Genomic DNA, 22,724 nt, shown 5'->3' with positions numbered 1-22,724 from the left:
TAAGTGTTTATTCAATGGGATTTTAAAAGAAAAAGTGTTAACTTTAATGGCAGAACAGGAAAAGCAACGACACACAGGACAGAAAAATGGGGAATTCAGGACAGGAGAAGGCTGTGGTAATAGAGCTAGGCAATGGACGCATTTACAGATAATAAAGAGAACTTTAAATTTGAGGCAGAAAACCAAGACACAGTTAAAAAGATTGGATTGGTGCATATGTGAACATTAGTGCAGGATATGTATCATGAAGAGATTTAAACACGGGGATGTTCATGTAAGATGAGACTAGCAAGAAGAAAGATAAAGATTCACTGGCAGAGGCGGTTAGATATTAGAGGTGGAAGCAAGCATGCTTAGTGATCACAGGTATAATACTAGATATTTTCTAATCCACCTGTTCAAAGATGTCATTGTACACCTCCGGTCTAGCTGAGACTTGAACCTGGCTCAGAGGTAAGGATTCTGCCACTGTGCCACAAGAGTCCATTTAAGAGATGAGAACTGAAGTTTTATTGACAATTGAGCAGACACCTTTGATGAAAACAGGCAGATTTGGATTAATACTGTGATTGGCGAGAGGGAGGAAAGGAAGCAAAATAAGCAATACAGGAACAGAGCTTGTAGAGGAGTTGCAGATTACAGTTTCAGCCTTCCCAACTATGAAAGAGAAGGAAATTGAGATTCATCTGACACTGGAACAATGAAAGTCAACAAATGAAGAGGAAATGGCAATTATCTGTGCAGCATGGAAGCTGGATAGCATCTACAGTTGATGCTACTGCCACTAAAGCTCAGCATGAGAAGGGTCGGAAAGCAAGGACTGATCATTGGTAACTCCAGAAGTAATGGGCGGCACGGTGGCCCAGTGGTTAGCACTGCTGCCTCGCAGCGCCAGAGACCCGGGTTCATTTTCCGACTCAGGCGACTGACTGTGTGGAGTTTGCACATTCTCCCCGTGTCTGCGTGGGTTTACTCCGGGTACTCCGGTTTCCTCCCACAGTCCAAAGATGTGCAGGTCAGGTGAATTGGCCATACTAAATTGCCCGTAGTGTTAGGTAAGGGGTAAATGTAGGGGTATGGGTGGGTCGGTGTGGACTTGTTGGGCCGAAGGGCCTGTTTCCACACTGTAATGTAATGTAATCTAATCTAATGGTTAAAACTTCTGAATTAGACACAAAAAAATTCACTCTATTGACTAACTTCCATACATTCAACAGTTTATTTAATTTATTATTATGTTACTTTCTAACTTAGGGTTAAAGAAAATCACTTTGCGTTGTTGATGGTACTGTAAATAACCAGAGGTGGGGGATGCAGTTTTATGCCTGACTGAACTGCTGGGGGTTAACTGAGCCTTCCAGACATGAAAAGCAGCAGTATATGTTGACGCAGGTACAAAACAGACCCAGATGTATATGGTATGTAATGAATGAGAAAAGAAGATGGAATCAAATTCATTGGTGAAAGCAGATTGAAACAATTGATCTGGAGAAACATTCCATCCATGTAGCTCAGAGCTGTGCAAGGTTGGGAAATGATAAAATTAGAGGAAGTGAGGCCTGTGGAGCAATAGAATATCTGATCAGTAATAAGCAATTATCAACAAAACAACAGCCTGGTATTCAGCAATGGGTTCATGGACTGAAGGGAGATTGAAGGAATAATTAGAAAGAAAACGTAGCACCTCTGAAACAGTAGCATTCTCTTTGCATTAAACTGTCAGCCAGCTTGTGCACTAAAGTCCCAGATGTAGCAATGAACCTGCCTCAGAGGTAAGAGTGATACCACTCCAAGACTGACAGCTCAGGAATCTTGAATATCACAAAGGTAATAATAGGTCTTAATTCAAACACGAAGGTTGAACCACAACTAAAATCAACATGTCAGAGTTGGAGACAGGTCATAGAGATGTACAGCACAGAAATAGACCTTTCGGTCCAACTCATCCATGCTGACCAGATATCCTAACTTAATTGTGTCCCATTTGCCAGCACTGGGCCCATATCCCTCTAAACCCTTCCTAGTCATATACCCATCCAGATGCCTTATAAATGTTTTAATTGTACCAACATCTACCACGTCCTCTGGCAGCTCATTCCATACACGGACCACCCTTTGTGTGAAAAAGTTGCCCCTTAGGTCCCTTTTGAATTTTTCCCTCTCTCACCCTAAACCTATGCCTGCTAGTTCTGGACTCTGCTACCCCAGGGAAAAGACCTTGTCTATTTTCCCTATCCATGCCCCTCATCATTTTATAAACCTCTCAGGTCACCCCTCAGCCTCTGATGCTCCAGGGAAAATAGCTCCAGTCTATTCAGCCTCTCCCTATAGTTCAAATCCTCCAACCTGGCAATCCTTGTAAATCTTTTCTACATCCTTTCAAGTTTCACAACATCCTTCCAATAGGAGGAAGACCAGAATTGCACACAACATTCCAAAGGTGGCCTAACAAATGTCCTGTACAGCCGCAACATGACCACCCAACTCCTGTACTCAATACTCTGACCAATAAAGGAAAGCATATTAAATGCCTTCTTCACTATCCTAACTACTTGCGACTCTACTTTCAAGGAACTATGAACCTCCACTCCAAGTTCTTTGTCAGCAACTCTCCCCAGGACCTTACCATTAAGGGTTTAAGTCCTGCTTTGATTTGCCTTTCCAAAATATAGCACTTCACATTTATCTAAATTAAACTCCATCAGCTGCTCCTCAGCCTATTGGCCCATCTGATCAAGATCCCATTATACTCTGAGGTAACCTTCTTTGCTGTCCACTACACCTCCAATTTTGGTGTCATCTGGAAACTTACTAACTATACCTCCTATGTTTACATCCAAATAATTTATATGATGACAACCAGTGGACCTAGCATTGATCCTTGTGGCATACCACTGGTCACAGGCCTCCAGTCTGAAAGGCAACCCTTCACCACCACCCTCTGTCTTCTACCTTTGAGCCATTTCTATTTCCAAATGGCTAGATCTCCCTGTATTCCTTGAGATCTAACCTTGCTAACAATCTATCATGAGAAACCTTGTTGAATGCCTTACTGAAGTCCATATCGATCACTTAGTATTCCCTCCAACAACCTACCCACTGCCAATGTCAGGCTCATTGGTCTATAGTTCCGTGGCTTTTCCTTACCACCTTTCTTAAGTGGCCCCACATTAGCCAATCTCCTGTCTTCCAGCCCCTCAGCTGCGATTATCGATGATACATATATCTCAGCATATGAGATAACAAGAGTTCAGAGACAGTAGATTCCTGTTAGGGTGGAAGGCAAGGCTGGTAGGCGCAGGGAATGCTTAATGAATAGAGAAATTGAGGCTTTGGTTAAGAAAAAGAAGGAAGCGTATGTCACGTATAGACAGCAGAGATTGCTGAGAAGAGTATAAAGGCAGAAGAAGTATACTTAAGAGGGAAATCGGGGGGGCAAAAAGGAGACATAAGATAGCTTTGGCAAATAGGGTTAAGGAGAATCAAAACGGATTTCATAAATATGTTAAGGACAAAAGGGTAACTAGGGAGAGAATAGGGCCCCTCAAAGATCACCAAGGCAGCCTATGTTTAGAACAGAAGGAGATGGGGAAGATACAAAAAGAGTATTTTGCATCAGTGTTTACTGTGGAGAAGGATATTTGAGACATAGAATGTGGGGAAACAGATGGTGACATTTTGAATCATGTCTATGCTATAGAGTAGGCGGTGCTGGATGTCTTAAAATGTATAAAGGTGGATAAATCCCCAGGACCTGATCAGGTGTATCCTAGAATTCTGTGGGAAGCTAGGGAAGAGATTTTGTTGTGATCGAACAATGACATGGCTGTAAAAGCAGTTATAGAGTCGTAGAGATTACAGCACGGAAACAGACCCTTTGGTCCGACCTGTCCATGCCGACCAGATATCCAAACACAATCTAGTCCCACCTACCAAAACCCGGCCCATATCCCTCCAAACCCTTCCTATTCATATACCCAACCAAATGCCTTTTAAATGTTGCAATTATCCCAGCCTCCATCACTTAAAAATATGGAATGCTTCACGAATTTGCGTGTCATCCTTGCGCAGGGGCCATGCTAATCTTCTCTGTATCGTGCCAATTTTAGAATATGTGCTGCCAAAGTGAGCACAAAAGCCTACTGCACCTGGTATTCCCAAGCAGTTCTTAACAAATCCAGTCAAAAGGAGAAATGAGATAACAATTAAGGTGAACAGGATGAAGACAATAATTATGAACAGAATGAAAATGGAAAAAGGAATGAAACTTTGACAAAGTTTCCCAAATATAAGCCTTGAAGAAACCAAGCAATACACTTAAACATTTAGATACTAACTCCATCCCCGTTCTCTAGTTACTGTCCAAGAACGAACCAGACTATTTGCAATCTTGGAATCCTATTTAACTCTGTGCTGAGTTTTCCAAACCTTTCTCTGTTTTATGATCAAAAGCATCTACTTCCAACAAATATCCCTGTCTCCATTCTGTGCATCTACTGTTCAAACTCTCACCTCCGTCTCTCTTTTCTGGAACTGATTATTACACTGATTTCCTGATCCTTCCACATTCCACAATTTAAGCTCATTAAAAATTCTGCTTCCCATATTCTAATTAGCATCATATCCCATTCGCCATTAGCACTGTGTTTGCTGACCAACATTTAAAATTCCCATTTCTCAACATCACTATCTTGTAACCTTCTTCACACCAAGATCTTGGCATTCCTCCATTTCTGGCCTCTTGCATATTCCTGATATTAATTTGCTCCAAATTAATAGGTACACTTTCAACGGCCTGGCGAATATCAACATCCTTCATTGGCAACCAAACTGGATGTTTTATGAGACTTATCACAAGTTCCAACCTTGAAACGATGCTCCATTACAAAATGCATGTTTGTTTTTGTGTTGCCATCTTCCCATACATAACAGAAGGCAAATGGTTGTGACTAATTGGTTGCATTTTAAAGTGGAATCATAAGTGGAATCCCATATCAGAGATTTAAGCACCAAAATGTAAAGATGACTATCCAATACAGTACTTCATTGTCAGAGGTGCAACGTATTGAACAAAATTTTAAAATGCGCTCTCTCAGGTGAATGCATAAGGTCACATGATCTGATATCAAGGATTGTAATTTTCCCTCCCACATGATCAACAATGCCCTTCAGCACAACTCTTCCACTTCTCGCACCACTGACCTTGAACCCCACCCCTTCAACAGCAACAAGGACAGAACCACCCACCCTCCCCCCGATCCTCACCTTCCACCCCACTAATCTCCGAATACAGTGCATTATCCTTCACCGACAAGTAGACCCTAACATCACAGATATATTTCCCTCCACACCCTTACCTACATTCCGCACAGACCATTCCCTCCGTGACTCTCTCATTAGCTCAACCCACCCACCAACACATCCTCCACACCCGGCACCTTCCCTTGCCACCACAAGAGCTGCACATCCAAATACCTCGTCTACTGTGTCCATTGTATTCAATGTGGTCTCCTTTACATTGGGGAGACAAGAAGCCAACTCATGGAACCGTTTCAGGGAACATCTCTGAGACATATGCAGCAAACAACCCCACTGCCTTGTGGCCAACCACTTCAACTCCCTGTCCCACTTCGCCAAGGGCACGCAGCTCCTGGACTGACTCCATCGCCAAATCCAAATCACCCGATGCCAGGAGGAAGAACACCTCATCTTCTGCCTTGGGACCCTCCAACCACACAGCTTCAATGTCGGCTTCACCAGTTTCCTTATCTCCCATTCCCCCAACCTCAGCCCAGATCCAACCCTCCAACCCAGCACCGACTTCTTGAACTGTCCTATCTGTCTATTTTCATTCCCACCTATCGCTCCACTGTCCTCCTCAACCGAACACCACCACCACCCACCTTCATCTACCTGTTGCCTTCCCAACTACCTTCCCTCTCCCTCACATTTAATCTCTCAGCTCATTTCCTCCCCCCCATCCTGATGATGGCCTTATACCGAAAACATCAATTCTCCCACTCCTCGGATGCTGCCTGACCTGTTGTGCTTTTCCAGAACCACACTTTTCAACTCTGATCTCCAGCATCCAGTTTCTCCTCTTTCTAGTCAATGAATACCAGGGTAATTATCCTGGTGTTGATTATTTGTTCAATATCATATTGTTGTTGTTGAGAGTTGGCTTTGCAGCCTTTTCTACAGCAGTAATTCCACTTTGAAAGCATATTATTGTCTGCAATGTGTTTGCAGCATCCCAATGTCATCCCAAGGTGCTACCTAATGCAAGCATTCATATTGAACAAACTATACATGATCTAGTGTATGCAATGTGTGCTGTGTCAATTGTATGGTGAAGTTATCATGCTTAATTTTGTGAGTTTAGGGTTCTCAACACCATAGTTAAGTGTCCTCAGCCAGATCAGACACATCTCCTGCATTTCACCCCTCACACTCTCTCTTCCCTCTCACACAGCAATAGGATCCCCCTTGTCCTTATCTACCATCTCACCAGCATCTATATCCAAAGGATCATTAGCTGCCATTTCCACCACCTCCATATACACATTCCCCTCACCTCCCTTATCAGACATCCGCAAGGACAGTTCGCTCTGGTACACCCTTCTCCACTCCTCCTTTATTCCCAACAACCCCGACGGCCCTGTGGCACCGTCCCCTGCGGCACCGTCCCCTGCAACCGCAGATGGAAGATCTACCTGTTTATTTCCTCCCTCTGAAGTATCCAAGGGCCCAAACATATCTTCCAGGTGAAGTAGTACTTTATCTACATTTCACTCAATCTAGTCTACTGCATTTGCTGCTTACAATGTGGGGTGGCACGGTGGCTCAGTGGTTAGCACTGCTGCCTCACAGTGCTGGGGACCCAGATTTGATTCCAGCCCCAGACAACTGTAAGTGGAGTTTGTGCATTCTCCCTGTGTCTGTGCGAGTTTCCTCCAGGTGCTCTGGTTTCCTCCCACAATTGGCCATGCTAAATTGCCAATAGTGTTCAGGGGCAAATATAGGTTGGTGTGGACTTGTTGAGTCGAAGGGCCTGTTCCCACACTGTAGGGATTTTAATCCAAAAACAATGTGGTCTCTTCTACATTGGGGAATGAAGCATGGACTGGGTGACCACTATGCAGAACACTTACTTTCTGTCTGCAAAAAAGACCTTGAGCTTTCAGTTGCCTGCCACTTCAACACACCACCTGTTCTCTATACAACATCTCTTACTCATGCTGCAGTAAGCTCCAGAGAACTGTTCTCTCTCTCTCTCTCCACTCTACTCCACCTAACTTTACTCCTTACTTGCGCCCTATCATCTGCATTTAAAAAAAACGTTTTCCTCACTACCATCAATTCTGAGGAAAGATGACTGGACCTGAAACTCTGATTTATCTCGACAGATGCTGGCACAGCTGCTGAGTTTTTCCAGCAACTTCTGTTATTGTTGCTATCATGGCAAAGCTTGTCATCAAACCTGGGAAATTGAACCCGCCCTGTTGGTATCGCAACATGCAGCCCAGCCACCTGAGCTAAGCGGGTGGGAATGAGCCGTTGATTTACAGTTCAGTTCAGATGATAGTATAACTTGAGTCTTACTTTTCAGGTCGCGCAATTAGATTTTGAACCGCGATCTCTGTGTCTGTCTCCCTCACTCACTCGCCAGCTCCAGGCCGGGCCATTCTGCTGGCGTGTAGGAGGCCAAGCCGCATCAGCTTTCTTCCGGTCCCGTCTCCATAGCGACAGCGCGCAGCAACAACACGAGATCGCTGCTCGACGAACGCCAGTCCACCTCCAGCCAACCGTTCTCCTCTTGAATTTCCCGCTCAAACCCAGCGCCCGGACCCGGTTCTGAGATCCCGCTAGTCTGAGCTCCGGCTGCTCCCCAATCCCCCAACTTTAGTTCCCACTCCAATCGTCCGACCAACGCGTGAGGAGCATTCCGTTCAAATCATCAACGGTTAATGCAGGCCGCTGGGCAACGAAAGGCCGGCTGTCGGTGTCTCAAATAAAACAAAATACTATGGTTTCTGGAAAATCTAAAATATAAACAGAGCGTGGTGAAACCCTGCAGGTCAGGCAGTATATTTGGAGGGAGAAACCTCCCTGAGGCATCCTTCCGTTCTTTTGTTCAGCGTTTTTATTTCAGTTGTTCCCATCTTGCTGCTGTCTGAAGTGTAACATTGTCCTTGCCCCAATGGAGGTCATGGACATTGCTCGGACTGAACCGGCTGGAACAACATTGTTCGGGCGGCCAGGTTTTCAGAAGTCCAAGTATAATAACTCTGGAGGAAAAAGTGCTCGGGAAAGTAATGAGGCTGAAGACGGATAAGTCCCCTGGGTCTGACAGGATGCACTTGGGGATATAAAAGGAAGAAACATTGTGGATGCCCTGGTCGTAATTGTCCAGGAATCCTTAAAACTGAAAAGCTGCCAATGCAACACCTTAACAGAAAAGTTTTTTAAAAAGGCCAGTCAGCAGAACATCTGTTATTGGGAGAAATATTAAAGTGTAATAAGGGTTGTGAGAGCAGAAAATTTAGAAATCCATAATATAATTAAGCAAAGTCAGCTTAAAAGGGGAAATCATGTCTGACAAATTTATTAGAATACAAATCAAAAGTACTGTAGATACTGGAAATTAAGAAACAAAAACAGACTTTTTCATGTTTAAGAGACTGGGAGTGCTGGATAATGGCATTTGAGCAGACCTTATTCACTTTTCTAAAGCATTTGCATTCATAAAAACTACCACACTGTGAATTAAGGCCCTTACAATGGCAAAAATATCAGATTTTGCAATCAGCGGAAAAAAGTAACTCAAGAGAAAAGTGATGTGGCCACCTAAAGAATAACTACAGGAGCACAATATATTTTCAAAACAAGATGGTGAATGGCTTAGAGGGGAACTTACAAATTATGATGTTCCATGTATTTTCTTTTTTTGTCCTTTAAGATGGTAGTGGTTGTGAATTTGGAAAGTGCTGGCCAAAGAACCTTTGTGAATATTCTGCATTGCATCTAGTAGATGATACACACTCCTGCTACTGTGCATTGGTGATAAACTGAATTAATGTATCAGAATGTAATGCCATTCAAGCAGCCTGTTTTTCTTGGTTGATGCCAAGCTTTTTCAGACGATAGCAATGTTATGACTTTTATCCACCCTCCGGAATGGACTAGTTTGTATCACATTACTAAGAAAATAAATCAACTAGAAATAAAATTGAACAAATCACATGACATAAAATTAGGCACACACACTCTTCCTCCAGACAAAAGGGGTAGCCATGGACACCAGTATGAGTCCCAGCTATGCCTGTACCTTTGTCGGTTACATGGAACAGTCCATCTTCCACGGTTACACTGGTACCATTCCCAACCTTTTCCTCCGCTACTTTGATAACTGTATCGGTGCCACCTCGTGCCCACATGAGGAGGTTGAACAGTTCATCAACTTCACCAACACATTCCATTCCGACCTTAAGTTCACCTGAACCATCTCAGACACCTCCCTCCCCTTCCTGGATATCTCCATCAAGGGTGACCGACTCAACACAGACATCTTTTACAAACCCACCAACTCACACAGCTACCGGACTACACTTCCTTCCACCCTGCCTCCTGTAAAAACGCTATCCTTTATTCCCAATTCCTCCATCTCTGCCGCATCTGCTCCCAGGTGAACCAATTCCAACATTGAACACACCAGATGGCCTCCTTATTCAAAGATGGCAATTTCCCCTCCCATGTGGTCAATGATGTTCTCCAGCGCATCTTGTCCACTTCCCGCACCTCTGCCCTCAAACACCACCCCTCCAACCACAACAAGGACAGAACACCCAGTCCTCACCTTCCAACCCACCAACCTTGTAAACGTTGCATCATCCACCACTATTTCTGCCACCTACGAATGGACCCCACCACAATGGATATATTTCTCACCTCTTCCCTATCTGCTTTCCATAAAAACCATTCCCCCCACGACTCTCTTATCAGGTCCATGCGCGCCACCAACCCACCCTCCCTTCCAGCACCTTCCCCTGTCACCGCAGGAATTGCAAAACCTGCGCCCACACCTCCCCGCTCACCTCCGTCCAAGGCCCCAAAGGAGCTTTCCACATTCATCAGAATTTTACCTGCACTTCCACATATGTCATTTACTGTATCCGTTGCTCCCAATGTGGTCTCCTCTACACTGGGGAGACAGGACGCCTAGTTGCAGAGCGCTTCAGAGAACATCTCTGGGACACCCGCACCAACCAACTCCTTTGCTCCGTGATCAAACACTTCAATTCCCCCTCCCACTCTGCCAAGGACATGCAGATCCTGGGCTTCGTCCATCAACACACCCTTACTACCCAATGCCTGGAGGCAGAATGCCTTATCCTCCACCTTGGGATCCATCAATATGGATTTCACCAGTTTCTTCATTTCACCTCCCCTCACCTGATCCTAGATCCAGCCTTCCAACTCAGCACCGTCCTCCTGACCTGTCCCACCCATCCATCTTCCTTGCCACCTATTCACTCCACACCCCTCTCTGATCTATTACCATTAGCCCTACCTCCACCGACCTATCATACTCTCAGTACCTTCCCCCCAGCCCCACCGCCCTCCCATTTATCTCTCCATCCTCTCGGCTCACGAGCCTCATTCCTAATGAAGGGCACATGCCCGAAACGTCGATTCTCCTGCTCCTTGGATGCTGCCTGACCTGCTGTGCTTTTCCAGCACTCCACTCTCGATACGCTGTTCAGTCAAACATGCAAGGTTCTCTCTGCTAAAATCTTGTGATTTCTACCAAAATTGGGAGAGATATCCCTCAGATTAATAAAGCAACTACCTAGCACAGCTAAATTCACTAAATCATAACTTATGGACAGTCCCAGAATTTTTCTGTATGCCCAGCCCATGGGAAGGTCGGACTAACCAGAGGTGGTGGCACAGTAAAACGCAGTCAGGAGAGAATTGCCCTGGAAATTGTCAACATTGAATCTGGACTCATGAAGTCTGCTGGCAGCACGTAAAATGTGGGCAAAGAAACCTTCTGATTACCACTTGCCACACACCCTCAAATGATGAATCAATACTCCTCTATGTTAAAAACTGCCAGACAGGACTTAAAGCAGGAGGTAAGAAAACCGGCATGAGGGAATAAACAGTGTGGTGTGATCCTCATCAACCTACTTGTCATAGAATCATCTATCCATGTCTGTATTGACAGTAACATTGACTGCCCAGGCCTTGTGGAGACAAATCCTGACCTTATACTGAAGATGCCTCCATTGTGTTCCATGGTACTACTGTGTGAAATGCATATATATAGTTGAAAACTGGCCATTTATGAAATGCTATGAATAATCAACAGCACAAAAAATGGTATTCAGCCACATAATCCCAGCATGTCACTTATTCCATTATTACTATCTGGCTGGGAGACAACCCTGACCTAAAAAAGACTGTAGGGGAGTATGGCAAGAGCAGCACCATGTATACTCAAAACATAAGGGACCAACTTCACTACAATACAGGACTATATATAAACTATTGTGAGGTTTAAGTGATTCCACAAACATTGGATCAGATTAAAGCAGACCCGATACATTCAGTTATGAAAGTTGGTGGACAGTTACCTATCCATAATTGTCCTGATCCTAAATGGAGGCAGTGCATAGCACTTTAGTGCAAAAGGCTTAGCAGAAGCATTTTCAACTAAAAGTGCTGATTTGGTAATCTATTTTAGCTCATAGAGTCAAACAGCACAGAACATTCTGTTCAGTCCAACTTATGCTGACCAGGTTTCCTAAATTGAATTAGTCCTATTTGCCTGATTTGGCCCATAATCCCTCTAAACCTTTCCTATCATGTACCTGTCCAAACGTCTTTTAAATGTAATTGTACTCACCTCTCAAGAGACCCTTTGCTAATATCATCTTTGCTAATAATCTGCTTGGACTGACATTCCATCTGCTAGTTTAAGACTGAGAATGTTGTTCCCATGTCACTATTTCTATCTACTTCTGTGTCCACTCTCTCTTGATTGAACCAAACTGTTCATTATCTCATGGTCCCATATAAAAAGAAAGAAAATTAAGAACAGATATAGATAATATTGTCTAAACACTATTCCACAATTAAATAAGATCATAGTTGATTTTGAACTTGTCACTTCCCCTTTTCCCTTGGTGCGATAATAATAAATTCAATTATCAAATTTAAATTTTCATCATCTGGTTGATATATTTGAGACTTTCACAGAGTAATTTTTTTAGAAAAACAAGTAACATGAACTTAAAATGGCTATAGTGATTACCTGGGAGAAAGGTGAGGACTGAAGATGCCAGAGAGTCAGAGTGAGGAAGTTAAAATGCCACAACAGGGTTAGTCACCGCGGGAATGCACACAGCTACCCCAGAGAGGCAAGACCAGCAGCAAATGGACACTGGTAACCTCGTAAACTGTTAAAATGGGGATAAAAATTGCCAGCATCAATGTGCGTAGCATCAAATCAGCTACGCGATGTGTTTCTACAATGGCCTTCCTGGCCAACGTTAAAACCAACGTCCTGTTTCTGCAGGAGTGTGGGATACTGCACCTCAGCAGCTACAGGAGATGGTCGAGCTTGTGGGCCCATGGGCCGTCAGTTTGGTCAGGGGGCAACAATAGCCGCACCTCCGGCCTGGGTATCCTGTTGCTAGGAGGCAATTTCACCATCTCCGAGGTTAAGGAGGTGGTGGGCGGGTGCCTCCTTGTCACTGACGTCATGCACAGGAATGCTCCCCTGAGACTGATTAAACTGTATGCCCCAGTGGGTAAGAGTGAACGGTTGGCCATCCTGCAGCAGCTTGCACTGCTGCTGGCTACGTCCAGGCCGGTCATTCTGGCCGGAGACTTCAACTGTATAATTGATATAGATGGACGTTCCGGCGGGGGGGACGTAAACTGGACGCCACGTCCGGAGCCCTGATGGACACGGTAAAAGATGCCAAGCTGCACCACATCTTCAGCACCCCTGCAGACGGAGTGCAGCGTAGATACACCTGGTCACGGGCAGATGGGTCTATCCGCTCAAGAATAGATTACCTGTTTGTGTCCCGAACGCTCTCGGTTAGATCCACCGACATCACCTACAGGACGAGCAGCGGGCTGGTAAGGGATCATGGAAGCTGAACACAAAGCTGTTGACCCCGGGAAACATTGATGAGCTCAAGAGGGACTACGCAGGTTGGAGAACCGTGAAGCCCTTCTTTGAGTCCCCAGCGGACTGGTGGGAAACGGTAAAAGGGAACATCAAGAGGTTCTTCATCCTCAAAGATGTTCAGGAGGCGAGAGAGAGGCGGGGAAAACTGTCCCAGCTCCAGGAAAGTATGCAGAACCTGCTCCTGCTGCAGGCCATGGGGGTCGATGTCACAGAGGACGTCAAGGAGGTGAAGGGCCAGCAAGCCTCACTCTTTGCCTCAGAGGCCACCAAGATAATCTTCCGGTCCAGGTTCTGCTCAATGGAGCAGGACGAGACATGCTCACGTTTCTTCTTCCAGAAGGTGCACTAAGAGATCTCCGTGCTCAGCAGCCTGAAGGAAGAAGATGGCTTGATAACGTCATCTCAGGCTGACATCATGAGGATCAGCAAATCCTTCTATGCCAGTCTGTATGACGTGAAGCCAACCAACAGCGCGGCCTCCCAGTCGTTCCTGTCCTCTATCACGGAGATCTTAGACGACAGAACACGGTAGAGGCTGGACCAGCCCTTATCTCTGGATGCACTGACCATGGCCCTCGAGTCTTTCGAAAAGAATAAAACTCCCGGAGGCGACGGCTTACTGGTCAAGCTCTATTCTGCTCTGCGGGACTTGATTGGCCAAGACCTGCTGGAGGTGTATGTCAGTATGCTTCGGGTAGGTACCATGAGTGAATCCATGAGGAAAGTCATCATCATCCTCATCTACAAGCAGAAGGGGGAGAGGGAGGAACTCAGAAATTGGAGACCAATCTCACTATTGAATGCGGATTACAAATTTCTGTCAAAGGTTATCGCCAACCGTGTCAGGTCTGCTCTGGGGTTGGTGATTCACCCTGACCAAACCTGTGCTGTACCGGGCAGGAAGATCCTCAGGGACACCTGCCTCATCAGCCTGAACCAGGAGAAAGCCTTTGACAGGATATATGAGAGATGTTCTCTCCAAAATGGGTTTTGGGGAGGGAATCTGCAATTGGATCAGGCTGCTCTACATCAACATTGTCAGTGCAGTCTCAATAGATGGGTGGGAATCAGATAGCTTCCCAGTCAGATCTGGAGTCAGGCAGGGCTGCCCTCTCTCTCCAGCCTTGTTTGTGTGCTGCATAGAGTCATTTGCCGAGTCCATCAGGAAGCATGCGAGCCTGAGAGGGGTGACTATTCCTGGCAGCTGGGGCCTGTATGTTAAGGCCTCCCTGTATATGGATGACGTCGCTGTTTTCTGCTCAGATCCGCTGTCCGTGCACAGACTCATGTGCATATGTAACCAGTTCAAACAGGCCTCGGGGGCCAAGGTAAACCGAGGCAAGAGCGAGGCCATGCTCTTAGGGAACTGGGCTGACCAATCCTCGATCCCCTTCACCATCAGGACCTGGGTGCTGGATATTTGGTTCGGGGGGGCTGGGGCGTGCGCCAAGTCTTGGGAGGAGCGTATCAGCAAAGTGAGGCAGAAACTGGGCAGATGGAAGCTACGGTTGCTCTCCATCGCGGGAAAAAACCTGGTCATCAGGTGTGAGGTACTGTCATTGCTGTTATACGAGGAACAGGTCTGGCCTATTCCCAGAACCTGTGCCGCTGCAGTCACCCAGGCCATCTTCCAATTTATATGGAGATCAAAGATGGACCGGGTCCGAAGGGACTCGATGTATAAAGATCTGGGCAACAGGGGGATAAAACGCACCCAATGCCACCCTCATCCTGATGGTCACCTTTGTGTGTGGCTGCATCAAGTTGTGCATGGATCCCCGGTACGCAAACACCAAGTGTCACTATGTAATGAGGTTCTACCTGTCCCTGGTGTTGCGAAGGACGGGCCTGGCCTCGCTGCCGCGGAACACTCCGAGTAGTTGGACTGTTCCGTATCACCTGTCCTTCGTGGAGAAATTTATGAAGAAAAACACCTTTGACCACAAGTCCATCAGGAAGTGGTCAGCACGTAGTGTCCTTGAGACCCTTCGGGAAAAGGAGAGGGCGGATCCTATCGAGCGGTTCCCTGAGCAGATTATCAAAGTCATTTAACAGAATGCCTCATCGCCAGAGCTTTCCAACAAGCACCAAGACATGGCTTGGCTGGTGGTGAGAAGGGCTCTGCCAGTGAGATCCTTTATGCACGCCCGGACTCTCAGCCACACCGCATGCTGCCCTCGAAGCGGCTGCGGGAGCGACGAGACTGTCACACACCTCCTTCCGGAATGTGCCTATGCAGAAGGAGTCTGGAGAGGAATGCAGTGGTGTTTGTCGAGGTTTGTCCTGAGCAGCTCCGTGATGTGGGACTCCATGCTCTACAGTCTGTTCCCCGGGACGCACACCGAGACGAACATCAACTGTACCTGGAGGATCATCAACTCGGTGAAGGACGCTCTCTGGGCGGTCTGAAACCTGTTGATCTTCCAGCTGAAGGAGTTGACCCCGATTGAGTGTTGCAGACTGGCACATTCCAAGGTCCTGGACTACGTGTTGACGGATACGCTGAAGCTTGGGGCAGCTGCCACCAAGGCGCGGTGGGGAAAGACCACTGTGTAAGGTTTGCCTGCTTAAGAAGAACAGGGGGCCCATGCAGTCTTTTGGGCTGTGCTGATGCCTCAACTAAATATATGGACATATGATTGATAAATGTACAGACCTGTATATACAAATGATAAATTCTGATCTCTGTATGCAAATGTTTACGTATGCATGGCATGACCAACTGTACAGACCATCAAATTGTTTTATGAATAAAGTATATTTTTGAAATAAAAAAAAAGTTAGTTCCATGCTTAGCTTCTCTTTCAGGACACATTGGGGACTCAAGGGTTAAACATTCCACTGCCAAAGGACTTACTGCAGTATCACTGAAAGCCTGTACTCTTACAACACAGATGGAACATATCAGTTGGGGGGAGGCTGACTGGATCTTAGAAATAGAGCCTAGTTGAGTCACACATGTACATTCCCCCGGAGCCCCATACAGAGGTAATTGCCCTTTCCCGAGAAGACTGATAGCCTTGGCCACAACCCTGTTAAACTGCTTGCTGCTCCCATTGTCTTACTTCCCCTTAATAATAGCAACAGGATGTGAATCCCCAATTTACAGCAAGCAAATCCTTCTGCCCTAATCTCTTCCCATCGACACATAATTATAAAGAATGCAATAATCAGTTTCTATAATCCATTCACACGTTATCACAGGACATCAACATTCATTGGGCTTTGTAAATTCATAATTACCTACTTTAAACTATGTGATGACAATCACCCATGTTACTGATAAACCTTTTGTTTAATTCCTACAAAATATACTGTCTCTGTGTGTAGAATAGAGATTCGTGGAGAAGTGTAACCATAAGTAGACACACAGTTACTTCTTCAGGAAGAAGGGCTTATGCCTGAAACGTCGATTCTCCTGCTCCTTGGATGCTGCCTGACCTGTTGCGCTTTTCCAGCAACACATTTTTCAGCTCTGATCTACAGCATCTGCAGTCCTCACTTTCTCCATGTTTTGCACCTTCTCTAGTAGATACATCCACATACTGAATCAGAAAATTTTCTTGTACACACTTAAGAAATTCCTCTCCATCTAAACCCTTAACACTATGGCAGTCCCAGTCTATGTTTAAAATCCCTGACCATAATCACCCTATTATTCTTACAAATAGCTGCTATCTCCTTACAAATTTGTTTCTCAATTTCCCTCTGACTATTAGGAGGTCTATAATACAATCCCAATAAGGTGATCATCCCTTTCATATTTCTCAGGCAGCACGGTGGCTCAGTAGTTAGCATTGCTGCCTCACAGCACCAGGGACCCGAGTTTGATTCCCGCCTTGGGCGACTGTCTGTGTGGAGTTTGCACATTCTCCCTGTGTCTGCATGGGTTTCCTCCGGGTGCTCCGGTTTCCTCCCACAGTTCCAAGATGTGAAGGTCAGGTGAATTGGCCATGCTAAATTGCCCATAGCGTTACATGCATTGGTCAGGGGTAAATATAGTGTGTGGATGGGTTACTCTTCGGAGGGTCGGGCTGGACTTGTTGGGCCAAAGGGCCTGTTTCCATACGGTAGGGAATCTAATCTAATCTAAATAACTTCCCTGGATGTATTTCCGGGAATATCCTCCCTCAGCACAGCTGTAATGCTATCCCTTATCAAAAATGCCACTCCCCCTCATCTCTTGCCTCCCTTTCTATCGTTCCTGAAGCATTTGTATCCTGAAACATTAAGCTGCCAGTCCTGCCCATCCCTGAGCCATGTTTCTGTAATTGCTATGATATCCCAGTCCCATGTTCCTAACCATGCCCTGAGTTCATCTGCCTTCCCTGTTAGGCTCATTGCATTGAATTAAATGCAGTTTAATTTATTAGTCCTACCTTGTCCCTGCCTGCCCTGACTGCTTGATGCACTTCTGTTCTCAACTGTAACAGTCTCAGATTGACTTCTTTTCTCACTATCTCCTTGGTTCCCCTCCCCCTCCTCCCCCAACCTTACTAGTTTAAATCCTCTCGAGCAGCTGCAGCACATTTTCCTGCCAGTATATTAGTCCCCTTCCAATTTAGGTGCAATCCGTCCTTCTTGTGCAGGTCACTTCTACCCCAAAGAGATTCCTATGATCCAAAAATGTGAATCCTTCTCCCATACACCAGTTCCTCAGCCATGCATTCATCTGCTCTGTCCTCCTATTCCTGTCCTCAGTAGCTCGTAGCACCGGGAGTAACCCAGATATTACTACTCTTGAGGACCTCCTTTTTAAATTTCTGCCTAACTCTGTAATCTCCCTTCAGACTCTCAATCTTTTTCCTTCCTCTGTCGTTGGTTCCAATGTAGACAATGAACTCTTGCTGGCCCCTCTCCCCCGTGAGAACATTCTGCATCCTCTCTGAGACATCCTTGATCCTTGCACCAGGGAAGCAACAACTATTCTGATTTTTCACTGCTGGCCACAGAAACGTCTGTCTATACCTCGGACTAGAGAATGCCCTAACACAATTGATGTCTTGGAACCTGACGTATCCCTTGTTGCATTAGAGCCAGTCTCAATTCCAGAAACTTGGCTGTTCGTGCTACGTCCCCTGAGAATCCATTTCAAACAGCATACTTGTTTGAAATGGGTATAGCCACAAAAGACTCCTGCACTAGCTACCTACCTTTCTTACCTTTCCTGGAGTTAACCCATCTATGTGACTGTATCTGAGACTTTTCCCCCTTCCTATAACTGCCATCCATCACATACTGTTGTTGTTGCAAATTCCTCATTGCTTCCAACTGTCTCTCCAATTGATCCATTTGATCTGATAAGATTCGCAACCAACAGCATTTATAGCAGATATAATCCGCTGTAACCCTTAAACTCTTTAAACTCCCACATCTGACAAGAAGTGCATATTACTCTACTAAAGGCCATTTTTGCTTCTTCACAATCTAAAGACCCAGAAAATAACACCGCCTTATTCCTCTATACCACTGCCCCAGATTAAATTAATAGTTATGGCTTATATTTTAAGTTTAATCAAGAGACATATCTCCACAAACAAATAATCAAGAAAGAACCCACTCTACTCACTACTGCAGACTTTCTGTAGGTCATGCTTAAAACAACAATACACTTATCTGCTTCTGTGCTGTGAACTTCACCCAACAGTTCCTCCAAGATCAGTCGTGAATTTCACTGTTTGTTAATTTTCCCAGATGTACTCCGATGTCCAGTGATACATAAATTCACACAGCAAAGGCAGTGTCAGTTTCTTTCTTTGTCGCTGTCCTGCACTGACCTCACCATGTGCTTCCTTTGTCAATTGTTCTCCCTTTTCAAACTGCTGTTGTTTTGACTTTTTCTTCCAAAAGTTCCAAAACATTGCAACAGCATATAAAACAATAATTGCAGCTCCTAGAATTAGAGGAAATCACCTCCAGCACCTGAAATACCTCAATAAAGGAGCAGCTGTTACAGCCAGAAAGTTTTCCCGTTCTCCATCTTGGATTACCCAGAATCCTGTTGTTTGTCATTTTTATAAATGACCTGGATGAGAGTATAAAAGTTAGTAAATTTGTGGATGACACTAAGGATAGTGATGACGTTGAATTGAAATAATATCCTTTATGGAATAACTTACCGATTTTGTCCAATGACTGGCAAGCTTGTGTCTCGTGCTGTACTGTTTTGTTCTGTGCTTGTGGCATTTCGTGGTATGATGATATAATTCTCTTACGAAAAGAATGACAGTTGATGAATTGTCCTTAACTCACAGAGTTACTTCAATCTTTCCACCCCCTCCCAACTGTCCCTCCAAAACAAAATCTAGTTACTAATAAAACAGGTTCTAAAACTTCTGTCGGCCTGTTGATTTGCACAATTATTTAAAATCTTAATTGACATCTCAGATAACATTCAAAATGTTGTGAAACTTGAAAAGGTTCAGAAAGGATTTACCAGGATGTTGCCAGGGTTGGAGGATTTGAGCTACGGGGAGAGGCTGAACAGGCTGGGGCTGTTTTCCCTGCAGCGTTGGAGGTTGAGGGGTGACCTTATAGAGGTTTACAAAATTATGAGGGGCATAGATAGGGTAAATAGACAAAGTCTTTTCCCTGGGGTCGGGGAGTCCAGAACTAGAGGGCATAGGTTTAGGGTGAGAGGGGAAAGATATAAAAGAGACCCAAGGGGCAACATTTTTACGCAGAGGGTGGTACGTGTATGGAATGAACTGCCAGAGGAAGTGCTGGAGGCTGGTATAATTGCAACATTTAAGAGGCATTTGGATGGGTATATGAATAGGAAGGGTTTGGAGGGATATGGGCCGGGTGCTGGCAGGTGGGACTAGATTGGATTGGGATATCTGGTCAGCATGGACGGGTGGGACCGAAAGGTCTGTTTCCATGCTGTACATCTCTATGACTATATGACTCTATGCACATGTCAAACAGGATGAAATTATGTGTATACCTAAACGATACAATTAAATGGTAAAAAAATACTAAAGCATTCTTTTACTAAGCACTCTTTTCCCCTGGTGCCAGTGTGTGCAGCAGTTTGACAACTTATATTTTTGGGTTAAAATCAACTGTGGGTTAATTTGCCTGGCTGCTGAATGTATGATGATCAACATTTGCATCTGGTGAGAATTGCTGGTCACACAAGCAAATCATTATCTTGTAGCCAAATGGTTCAATACCTTTGAATCAGAGGCTGATGCACAACAGATTTATAGATGTCTTTGGGAAGAAGTTAAAACCTTCCAGAGTACGCCTATAAAGGCCAGGGTTAAAGCAAAGCCAATGGCTATCAACACTTTTCTACCAAAGAATGGTTACAGACGTCTTGACATGAACTTATACACTCTGCCGAGGTACACATCATTTTATGTGCCTACGATATACAGTGCCCAACACCAATTTCTACTGTATAGCCTTCTAACTCCTCAGTCCTGGTCAAGAACTCACAGCTATTTAGATCCTACTTTGGTATCTCCATTCCCTAGTGCTAGTTTTACAAATGGATTTACTGCAGCTCCAAACTTCAAATCTGCTACAGCCCCTTTGTCCTCACTCAGACAATATAATCCTCGGAATGGGAACCACAGCAAAACGCAACTGTGCCCCACATTGCCAAACACAGACCGTGGTCCAGGACTTTTAGAAAGCCCAAAGATATTTAATTTTTCTACGGACCGTCTGTTCAAAGTCCACAAATGCGACCAGCTGGACCAAAGAAGACACAGATCCATAGTAGTGCAGGTTATAAGAGAGATGTTGTTGTGATCACCCAGCATGGGCTGAAGATGGAAGAATTCTTATGGATACAGGAAGAAAAAGGAAGACAATTTTTTGGGATCTCAGACACAGTCCCCTCCACTAAAGCCACCATCACCTAACTTTGAACTAAGGTTGTCCGTCTTACCTCCTTTGCCTGGAGCTGCAATTTGAAGACTGAAGAGGTTCTTGAGGATAGACTATCAAATGTGGTCAAAGTACTTCCAAAAGAGAAGGCACAGATATTACAGAGTAAAAATGTTGATGCAAGCGCTAACACTATACCTTCAGGAATACCATAGGAGACGTTGCCATCAATATTTCCAATTGCACTGCCAGCAAGTTCTGAGGGCTCCCCTTCACCACCTCATTCTCCAGATATCAATGAAACAAAGAGCCAGGAAACCAAGCAAAGAGAAACACAAACTCCTTTGGAAAGACTGACTACCTCCGTTTCTACTGCAAGTAAATCAGTACAAGTGAACAGAGCAGCCACAGAACTTCAAACAGAGGAGTGCTAAAGAATCTCTAACACTACAACCACAGAAGGAGCAAAAACCCAATACTGCAGCCAGCAACAAGGATGACAAAAAAGTTTCAGAAATTCCAGTCGACAAAGAGTCCAAAAATAAAGACCTATCTATTGGAAAGACAAACCCAGGGAAGCCTAGCGACCAGCGAAGACAATCGCGTCGCAGAACACCCCGTCTGAGCATCAACAAACACACAAATAGAGATCAATACACACACCCTCAAAATCACCCAACTGAAGGTGCTGAAATTGTGGTATTGATTGAAAACAGTCTGGTCTGTTCAAGTGTAAATCCCCTCCCCCAAGTCTCCAATCTGAGCACAGAGGTTGTTAAAATAATGGTTTGCTGGAAAAGGGCTTGAAGGCAACAAAATGCACTTGGTGTTGAGAGAGAGTGTAATACTACTTGCCTTAGGCTACGACTTTTCAGTATTTGGTGAATTGTCTACTGTAACTTAATCTCCTGCTCAGTTGTGGATTGGAAAAATTCTTTGCCCGTTTGAAGGTGGGGGGAATAAATGGAACCATGATCAGCAAACTGGCATGAACATTATGCTGTGAGTCAGAATGTGGGTTTATTGTTCAGTGTGACTTTGCTGTAATCACACAAGAATGAAAGGGGAAGCAGTGGATGTTGGATCTACTTTCATGATGTTGAGCAGTGTGGCAAATGGTTTTCTGTTCTACAGATCTATTTGGCACAGAATGTGATCAGTGTGTGAATGCTGACATTTAACTTTCTTTGTATATGGTATAAAAAATCTCAAACCCATTAATTAAGTGTTAGTGGGAAGTGATTGGAGTCATGACCTGGTTGGTAGATTTAACACAAGCTATTTAATTTCTTTGCTTTCTATTGTATAGATTTCTGTCTTTTGCACTGTTAATAGTAAGCAAGCCAGTTGATTTTGAATAAGGGTAGGGCGGTTGTCTAACATGTAACAGTGATTATAAATTACTACAAAAGACTGGATTATGTATCTCTGTGCTCTAAAGTAGGTAGCAATGGATTTTTATTTTTAATGCTCATTTCCAAGTGCTTTTTTTTATTAAAAAGAGAAACACACAGTCAATACACTGGCACTTTCCTGTAATTTGGTACATTGCAAAGTACTTGAAATGGGGTGAGGATTAGAGATTGGAGTAGAATTTGCCTGAATTTTCACCAAGACCCTTCTCTCTCTCTCTCTCTCTCTTTTTCCTCTCTCTCTCTCTTCCCCTCTCTTTTCTCTC

The 22,724-nt window shown here is 44.7% G+C and overlaps 1 protein-coding gene, 1 non-coding gene and 1 pseudogene across 3 annotated transcripts in view; 1 reads left to right on the top strand and 2 right to left on the bottom strand.

Annotated features, from left to right (window-relative positions):
* lrrcc1 (leucine rich repeat and coiled-coil centrosomal protein 1) overlaps positions 1-8,156 on the bottom strand; it is a 200,518-nt gene extending 192,362 nt beyond the window's left edge. The window contains exon 1 of one of the 2 annotated variants that reach the window (XM_043688159.2): positions 7,603-8,156. The gene's annotated coding sequence lies outside the window, so the exon portion shown is untranslated. The remainder of the gene's footprint in view (positions 1-7,602) is intronic. The other variant, XM_087986500.1, reaches the window with a different exon arrangement.
* On the bottom strand, positions 4,027-4,133 carry LOC122549621 (U6 spliceosomal RNA). Its single transcript, XR_006311618.2, has one exon. It is a non-coding gene; the product is annotated as a U6 spliceosomal RNA (small nuclear RNA).
* A 1,137-nt stretch (positions 8,157-9,293) lies between the features above and the next one.
* LOC122549422 (la-related protein 4B pseudogene) lies at positions 9,294-21,729 on the top strand (annotated as a pseudogene).
* The last annotated feature ends 995 nt before the right edge of the window (positions 21,730-22,724 follow it).

This window comes from Chiloscyllium plagiosum, unplaced genomic scaffold (assembly GCF_037043375.1).
Source record: "Chiloscyllium plagiosum isolate Xiang-an unplaced genomic scaffold, Cpla_swu_hap1 HiC_scaffold_4, whole genome shotgun sequence".
NCBI classification, from domain to species: Eukaryota; Metazoa; Chordata; class Chondrichthyes; order Orectolobiformes; family Hemiscylliidae; genus Chiloscyllium; species Chiloscyllium plagiosum.
Note: the sequence above shows the minus strand (reverse complement) of the source record. Positions and strands in the feature narration are given on the sequence as shown.